Raw genomic sequence first — 8323 nt, 5'->3', positions numbered from 1 at the left:
CTTCAAGGCTCAGGGGTCCAAGATTATCTTCTGTGTCTGTGTTAATTGGTTTCCTTTTTCTTTGTTGAAGAGGGTCTGTGCAATCCTTCTGCCTAGTCCACCATCTTGCCCCGCCTCCAGCCTTAATTAACTTTATGAGTGAGTGCACTGATGCCCAGAAAGGTGATATGACTTGCTACAGGTCACATAACAGTATGCTGATGGCAGCTCAAAGACTCAAATTTAAGTGTCATGACTCTGAGCTTCATGCCCTTTCCCCTGCCTGACAGCCTCTCTTAGGGTTGAGGAGACCCTGTAAACATAGGATGAGAAGAGAAGAGGCCAAGCAGATTGGTGGAGGTAGAAACTGGAGATCAGGTGAAGAGGATTTCAACTGTCCAGAGAAAAGGGTAATGATGGGAGAAAGAAAATGAAAGAAGAAAGGAGAAAAGAAAGCTCAGGACTGGAATGAGAGTTAGCAAAAATGGAAGTGTTGTTATCAAAGGCAGATTGTTTACTACAAAGGACCACAACTTACATATAATTTCTAAATTTGTTATGGATAAGTGTTCTAAAAATTGAAAGCAATCATTGTAGTCATGTGTCTCTGTTTTTTTGGTTAGAAATATGTACCTATGAACATAACTATTAAAAACTAGTTGATATCAAGTTGCTTCTGATGCGTGGTGACCCTATGGTTTTCAGAGTAGAACTGTGCTCTGTGGGGTTTCCATAGCTGTGACCTTTGAAAAGCAGATCACCAGGTCTTTCTTCTGAGGCACATCTAGCTAAGTTTGAACCACCAACCTTTCCATTAGTAGCTGTACACTTAACCATTTGTGCTACCCATAGCCAATTGAAACATGCTTTGGATTCTCAAGAGCATATATATTTTGTATTGAGAAAGAACTGTTTTAATACACAACATTGTTCCCATGTGTGCTGAATAAAATAACGTATTGATTCCACTAAAATTAAATGGACAGAGTGCCCAGCTCATTCTAAGTTTCCAGTGTTTACAGAGCATTGCTATCACCTTCCCTGGTCAGTTCCTGTATCCTTCAGAGCAGTACTTCTGCCCAGCACCATGTTTCCATGAAACTCCGCTTTTTTCTTTTTCTTTTTTCTTTCCTTTTCTTCTCTGCAATTATGAAAACTTTCGTCTTGCTCCTTTACCATGGGATGGCTATGGGCAGGCTCTAGGCAATGCTCACATTCAAGAAATATTTGAAGAAAAGCTTTCTAACTTTTCAGAGATGGCCCTTAATGGCAAAATCAATAAGAACAAAATAACTCTAATCTGGAAAATTCCAGTACTTCCAACCAGTGATACAGGAAAGATAAGAAAAATCTTTTCTGCTCAAATGACAAAGGTCACTTGCAACCAAGAGCGGAATTTGTTAATGTTCTCCCTGGGAAGTTAAGTGCTTGTCCTGAGCTTAGAAATTTCTGGATCATTAAAATGAACAATAAAAAAAAAAAAAAAAAAAAAATTAGATTTCTTGTCAGCTTGTGCACCAGAAACAAACATTTGCTACAGCCAAAGTGAGGCCTATCCATGCCAAGTCCCCTCACACTTTCCACTGAACACCTGCTGTTGGAGGCAGAGAGGCGCCTACTATGTGGAGAATGTTGTATATTTATTTCTTAACTCACCATCCATCATCTTTCAATAGGTTGTACCATGATAACCAACAACCATGAAATCCTGTTGTTGTTGTTAGTTGCCTTTGAGTGGATTCCAATTGATAGTGGTCCCATGTGTTCAGAGGAGAAGTGTTCCATAGGGTTTTCAGTGACTGTGGTGTTTTGGAGGCCTATCTCCCAAGGCTGTGTGGGTTCCAGCACTCAACTTTTTGGCTAGTTGTTGAGTGCTTGTACATTTGCACTACCCAGGAACTACTCTAAAATCCTAATAGCTTTAAAACAAAAGCTTCTTCTTCTTCTTCTTCTTTTTTTTTTGGCTCATGTTCTATGTCAGCTGCAGGCCAGCTCCAAGGATTTCCTTCATCCCAGAATTCAAGCTAAAAGAGCTCCCTCTCTCTGGAATACTCCATTGTCTTGATGGAGGGGGAGAGAGCAAGAAAGCTGAAAGGAAACCACCATATCCTTTAAAGTTTTCTGCAAGTAACTAGCACCCTTTTGCTTTTATTCATATTTCATTGGCCCAAGTAAGTCATAGTGCCTAAGGCATTTGACTGCTAACCAGAAGGCTGGCAGTTCAAACCAACCAGTCGCTACTCTGAAGGAAGATTGGGCTATCTACTCCTGTAGAGATACCACCTTGGAAAACCAAGGAAGGGTCCCTATGAGTCAAAATGGTCTCAACAGCAGTGAGTTTGGTTTTTTCCTTTTGAGTAAGTCAAGTGACCAAGCTGCTGTCAGTAGCACTGTAGGGAAGTGCATTCCTCCAAAAGGGATGCTTGAAAGTCACATGACAGGGAAACAAATGTATAATTCACAGGGAAGAGGCAGTGAAGATGCAGGAACAAAAACACAATCTCCCACGTGGTCTTTTACTAAGCTGTATGTCTCAGTCCAGAAACATCGTGCTCTTCAAGATTAAGAATACACATTATGCCTTTTGACATGAGTTATCAATATTAAATTATGATCTTAAGACAAGAGATGGCCTAAGGTCAAGGTTAATTGGAGTACAGTTTCATTCTTTGCAACCCCATCATCACTTACCCATCTGTCTCTCATTAGATACAATATAGGTATGTCTAGTGGGGTACCAGGAGCTCTGGTAGCGTAGTGCCTTAAGGCACTTGACTGCTAACCAGAATTGCGGCCGCTCCTCGGAAGGAAGATTGGGCAATCTACTTCCGTAGTGATTCCGCCTCGGAAACCCATGGAGGGGTCACTATGAGTCAGGTCCAAGTGGACGGCACATAACAACAACAACAACAGTGTGGTACCTATTTTCCAAAATTAGACAAGATGGCAAAAACAGGAAAATGTCTATAGAATGTTTTGTGTAGGACTGAAGTTTGTTTTTTTTCTTTTTTGTAATGTGGAAAAACTGTTAAATGAGAGGTTTTGAATGGAGACTATAAAAGGAAAATCTAATTTTGGACACTTTGAGCCAACTTTCCCTATGTAGGTGTTTAGATAAAATAAGGAAGAAAAGCAGGCCTGAAGATAAACTACTTTTTAAAATTAAGATAAAGTGAGTTTCCATTTTTTCATGAAAATCAGCATCAGTCATTAACGATTCTGCAATGCAAGGCTAGCTTCAGGCAAAACGTTTTCAGTGGTTGGTTTGTCTTGAATATTTCCTACTGGCATCTTCAGGCATTTAGTACCCTCATTCTGCCCTCTGCCAGCATAGATCTGGTCAAAGAATCTGCAAAATTCAGCAAAAATGAAGGAAGCTTGTACTCAGGGCTAGGAACCGTGCCAGGTGGGAGCTATGTGCCCCTCCCCTAAGGTGCTAGCAGTCTCACAAGGGAAACAAGCAAATAAGTAAGAAATTATACTAGAGTGATAAATGCTTCAAGGTTAAGGTATACTCAGAAAACTTTTCAAGTACAAAGTGGGAAAGTATAACTCACTCTTACAAAATGGGAAAGATTTCACAGAGAAAATGATGTGTAAGGGGAGACCTGAGGATGAAATGAAGTCAAGCAGGGAGTATGGAGTCGAATGGTGAAGGGCTTTGACATTCATATATGTTTTTTTTGCTTTTTATAATGGTGACTGCCACCCTGTTAACATTCTAAAAATAACCCATCTCTGCCCCAGTTTAGTTTTAAAAAAATACTTGTAAACTGTTATAATTTATTTTATGTTGTGAGAAAATAATTTAAATGCCAAAAAAAATTAAAAAAACACTATAAGAAAAATAGTCATGAAGCTACCACCCGGAATTAACAAATATTGTCATATTTTCTTTAATCTTTAATAAATAAAATACTAATAAAGTAGAAATCTCTATAAACCTTTCTTTGGTCACATTTCTATTCACATAACTCTTCCCAGAGTTAACTGCTCTGATGAATTTTGTGATTTTAGTCCCTGTTTTTATGTTTACTAAATATGTACATTCTTAAACAACATAAGTTTTTTTTTGTAAGTAAACTTTATGAAAATGATTTACTATAATGATAGTCTGCAACTTGAATATTTTCTCAACATTATGCTCTTTCAATTTACTTATATATTAATTAATTCCATCATGTGAATATAGCAAAATTATTTTGGCTATACCACTGCTATAAACATGGGTTGTTTTCAATTTTTTGCTAATACTAGGAGAAGACTGCAATAAAAGTCCTTTGATAGAGTATATTTATGTATTTATTTACGTTTATACATTGAAGAGAATTTCATTGGAATATTACTTGTCATGGAGAATGCACATTTTTTCCTAGCTTTTTTTTATTGTTGCAAAAATATAGATAACATTTGGCTATTCAACATTATGGTAGGGAAGGAGAAAGGGGAATCATTATTGAGGAAGCATTGAGTTTCTGTTTATGATGATGGGAAAGCTGGCAACGGATATTAATTATGCAGTCCTATTACGGCTGTACAACATGATTGATGTATTGGTGTCATTGCATTGTACACATGAAATGTAACATTTTAAATTTTATTATACATTGATATCTCTTATGATAAAGTTAGGAGTTCCTGGGTAGTGCAAATGGTTAAGTGCATAACTACTAGCCAAAAGGTTGTTGGTCTGAACCCACTCAAAGGCACTTAGGAACACATGCCTTGAAAACCAATGGAGCCATTCTACTCTGCACACATGGGCTGATTATGAGTTGGACTCTACGCAAGGGCAACTAACAACAACATAATAAAGTGTTAGTTTTTAGCTATTCTCTTCCTGAAGTGCTAATGTTCCCTTTCTCTTGATCTTCAGTGATTGTTTGAAGCCCCCATGTTAATTTATTTTTAATTTGCAGATTCTCAAATGAGAAAAGATCTATCCGGATGGACTCTTTGTCAAATGATTGACTATATCCCTTCTCAGCCTCCCCTTCCCTTTGTCACTGTTGAATTTATTTCTCACATCTTCAGATCCAACATTCTGTTCTTTCCACACTCTCAATGGATAATTTCACTTCTTATCTCATCAAGAAAATAGAAGTAATCAGAACAGAACAACGGATACCCCACCATCATATTTATTAATGTACTAGTATACTTACTCTGCCTCCACTCCAGTCATGAGTTACACATGTCCTTTTCCTTTTTTTTTTTTTTTTGCAAAGGGGCAGGAAGTAAATATTTTAGTGATGTCTATCACTTGTTCCAATAAAATTTCATTTAAGAAAGAAGGCAGAAGTGCAGATTTGGCCTGGCAACCACAGCTGCCCGACTTTAATTTTTCCAGCTCTGCTGGATTTTTTTTCCATCAGTGTACAAGCATGCTGTAATGCTGCTTGTCTTAACAAATACTCTTCTGTCTATGAAGCTTGCCATACTTTCTCCTCTAAGTTAAAATGAAGCAAGAGTCTATGGGGTAAAATAGAAAGGACACTGTGATAAGAGTGAGAAGAACTGATCCTCCCATCTGTTTCTGGATGAACTGATTAAAAAAGAAAAGAAAATATCAACCTAGACTCATGTCTCCTTTAAGCAACTGTCCAACTTCTCTGCTTCTCTTTACAAAAATAACTTTCTAGAAGAGTGGTCCATACTTGCTGTCCACACTTTCTCTCCTCCTTTTCACTTTTGAACCCATTCCTGCCACTTTTTTTGTTTTTGTTTTGTTTTGTTCATTCTTAAATAATAACATTTTTTCCAAGGTTAATAAGCTCCATCTTGCCAATTCCCAGTCCTCATCTTAATATCTTGGCAGCTTTTGAAATGGTTAATCACTTTCTCCCTCTTGGAACTTCACTCACTTTCTGCAACATTGTCCTCTTCTGGGTTTTCTCATACCTCAATGGCTTTTTTGATTTTGCTTCCTAAAGAAATGCTGGAGTGCCATAGGGCTCAGGCATGGGCTGTCTTCCCTTCTAAATCTACACTCATTTCCTGGGTTATCTCAACCAGTCTCATGGCTTTAAGTTTCAACTCTATGCTAATGATCCCCAAATTCATATCTCTGGCTAGTCTCTCCCCTGAACTATACACACACGAGCACATACACACACACATCTTGGTCTGTATGCCTAAAATATAGCTCAACTTAAAGATATACAGAAAGAATGTAGATTTCTATCTTCAGAACTATTTTCTGCCAAAGATTTTTTTCATCTCAATAAATGGCACCACCACTCACCTTGTTGCTGTGGCCCAGTGCCGAGGAGTCATCATTAATACTTCTCTTCCTCTCTCCTTCCACATCTAATTCATCAGCAATCCTGTCACCACTACCTTCAAAATATATCCTGAATATGACTACTGCTAACCATCTAGATAAAGGAACCCTGATGGTGTATTTGGCTGCTAACCAGGAGGTAGGTGGTTCAAACCCACCAGCTGCTCTGCAAGAGGAAGATGAGGCAATCTACTTCCATAGAGATTTGCAGCCTCGGAAACCCAATGGGTGTCACTACGTGTCAGAATCGACTCAATGACAGTGGGTTTGGTTTTGGTTTAACCATGTAGATAGCCACTACCCTAATCCATGCCCCCTCCATCTCCTGCCTGGACTTATACAACAGCCTCCTAACTGGTGACCCTCTTGTACTTTTGTTCAGATAGCATAAATTCTCAACACAGTAGCCACAAGGATCCTTAAATTATGTGAATCTGGTCATGTCACTCTCCTTTTCAAAATCCTCCAAACCCCTATCACATTTACAATAAAGTCTAGGTCCTCTGTTATCTAATCCCTGCCTACCTGCTCCCTGTCTTCTCCTGCCATCTCTCCCTTGATCACACAGGTCTCTGCATTTCCACCTGTAAGCTTTATTATGTTGCTGGTCTCTATAATGTTCTCCCTTAATCCTCATATTGGCCTCCACCTCATTCTTTCAAGTCTCTGCTCAGATGTCACTTCCTTAGGCCTTCCTAGACTCCATCCTTGTATGCTTTTTTGGATTTAATTTTCCTCATAGCACTTAATGTTAATTAGGAACATTCATTATTTAGTTATTGCATTCCCTTCCTGAAGATAAGCTCCTTCAAAGGCAGGTTGTTTACCCAATGATGAGAGTTTGTAGTTGGCTGCTGTCAAGGCAATTCTAACTTCAGTTTCTTGAACTGCTCCATAGGGTTGTAAGGCTGTGACCTTTCAGAAGAAAATCACCAGGCCTTCCAAAGTGCCTCTGGGTGGTTCAAATTGCCAAACTTTCAGCTACTGGTTGAGCACTTAACCATTTTGAGCTATCCAGGGATTCCTGTGCTGACAATAGTGTCTGGTATATAGTAGCCTCAACAAATACTGGCTGAATGAATGAAGGATTTTACCTTGAAGATGAAAAGATTTTATGCAAAGCTCAAAAACCAATTCCTCATATTGCCTAAGTCCATCCAGTGTAGCTCTCCTACAATGTAGCAAGATTCTATGACACTCCAAACCTCTGGAATACTTAAAAAAAAAACACTACCACTCCCTGTATGTAATGCTGTTAAGCTTTTTCTCATCTTTACCTACTCTTGCTTTGACATCGTCACCTTTCGTCAACAACAGCTCATTCTCATTCTCACTACCTTTGTGGTAGAGAGGCAGTTCCCAGTTTCTCTGGCTGTTTCAGCCCTTGCTGGCTGGGCCATTGGTGATGGGGGGAACGACTGACAGATTTGATCTCTTTCTCTAGTGAAGAATTCCACTAAACCACTGCCATGGAGTCATCTCTGACTCATAGTGACCCCCATTGGGTTTCCAAAGCTGTAAGTCTTTATGGACAGAGCTCTGGTGGCATAGTGGATTAGGCATTTGGCTGCTAACCAGAAGGTCAACGGTTCAAACTCACCAACTGCTTGTGGAAGGAAGATGAGGCAATCTACTTCTATAAAGATTTACAGCCTGAGTTTGAGGTATGTTTTTGGTTGTTGTTGTTGTTTGTTTATTTGTTTTTGTTGCTGTTGTTGTTTTTGAAATCTTTATGGATGTAGGTTGTCTCATCTTCCTCCTGAGGCACATCTGGTGGGTTTAAATCACTGACCCTCTGATTAGCATCCAAATGCCTTACCAAGTATGCCATCAGAGTGCCTTAGTGAAGAGTTAGAAGGCCACAAAATGTGTTTCTCAATACAATTCTACTATCCTTTTAGTTCATCAAAATTCCTCATAAATTCTAGCAAGAGTTTGATGATCAATATTAGCTCTGGCTAGTACAAAAAATGGGAGCTCTGGTAGCATAGTGGCTAAGACACTTGCCTGCTAACCAGACGGCTGGCGGTTCAAACCCACCAGCCACTCCTCGGAAGGAAG

This window comes from Orycteropus afer, unplaced genomic scaffold, assembly GCF_000298275.1.
Source record: "Orycteropus afer afer isolate SDZICR_OR568_19922 unplaced genomic scaffold, OryAfe1.0 scaffold00023, whole genome shotgun sequence".
Taxonomy (NCBI): Eukaryota; Metazoa; Chordata; class Mammalia; order Tubulidentata; family Orycteropodidae; genus Orycteropus; species Orycteropus afer.
This window is presented reverse-complemented; position numbering follows the sequence as displayed.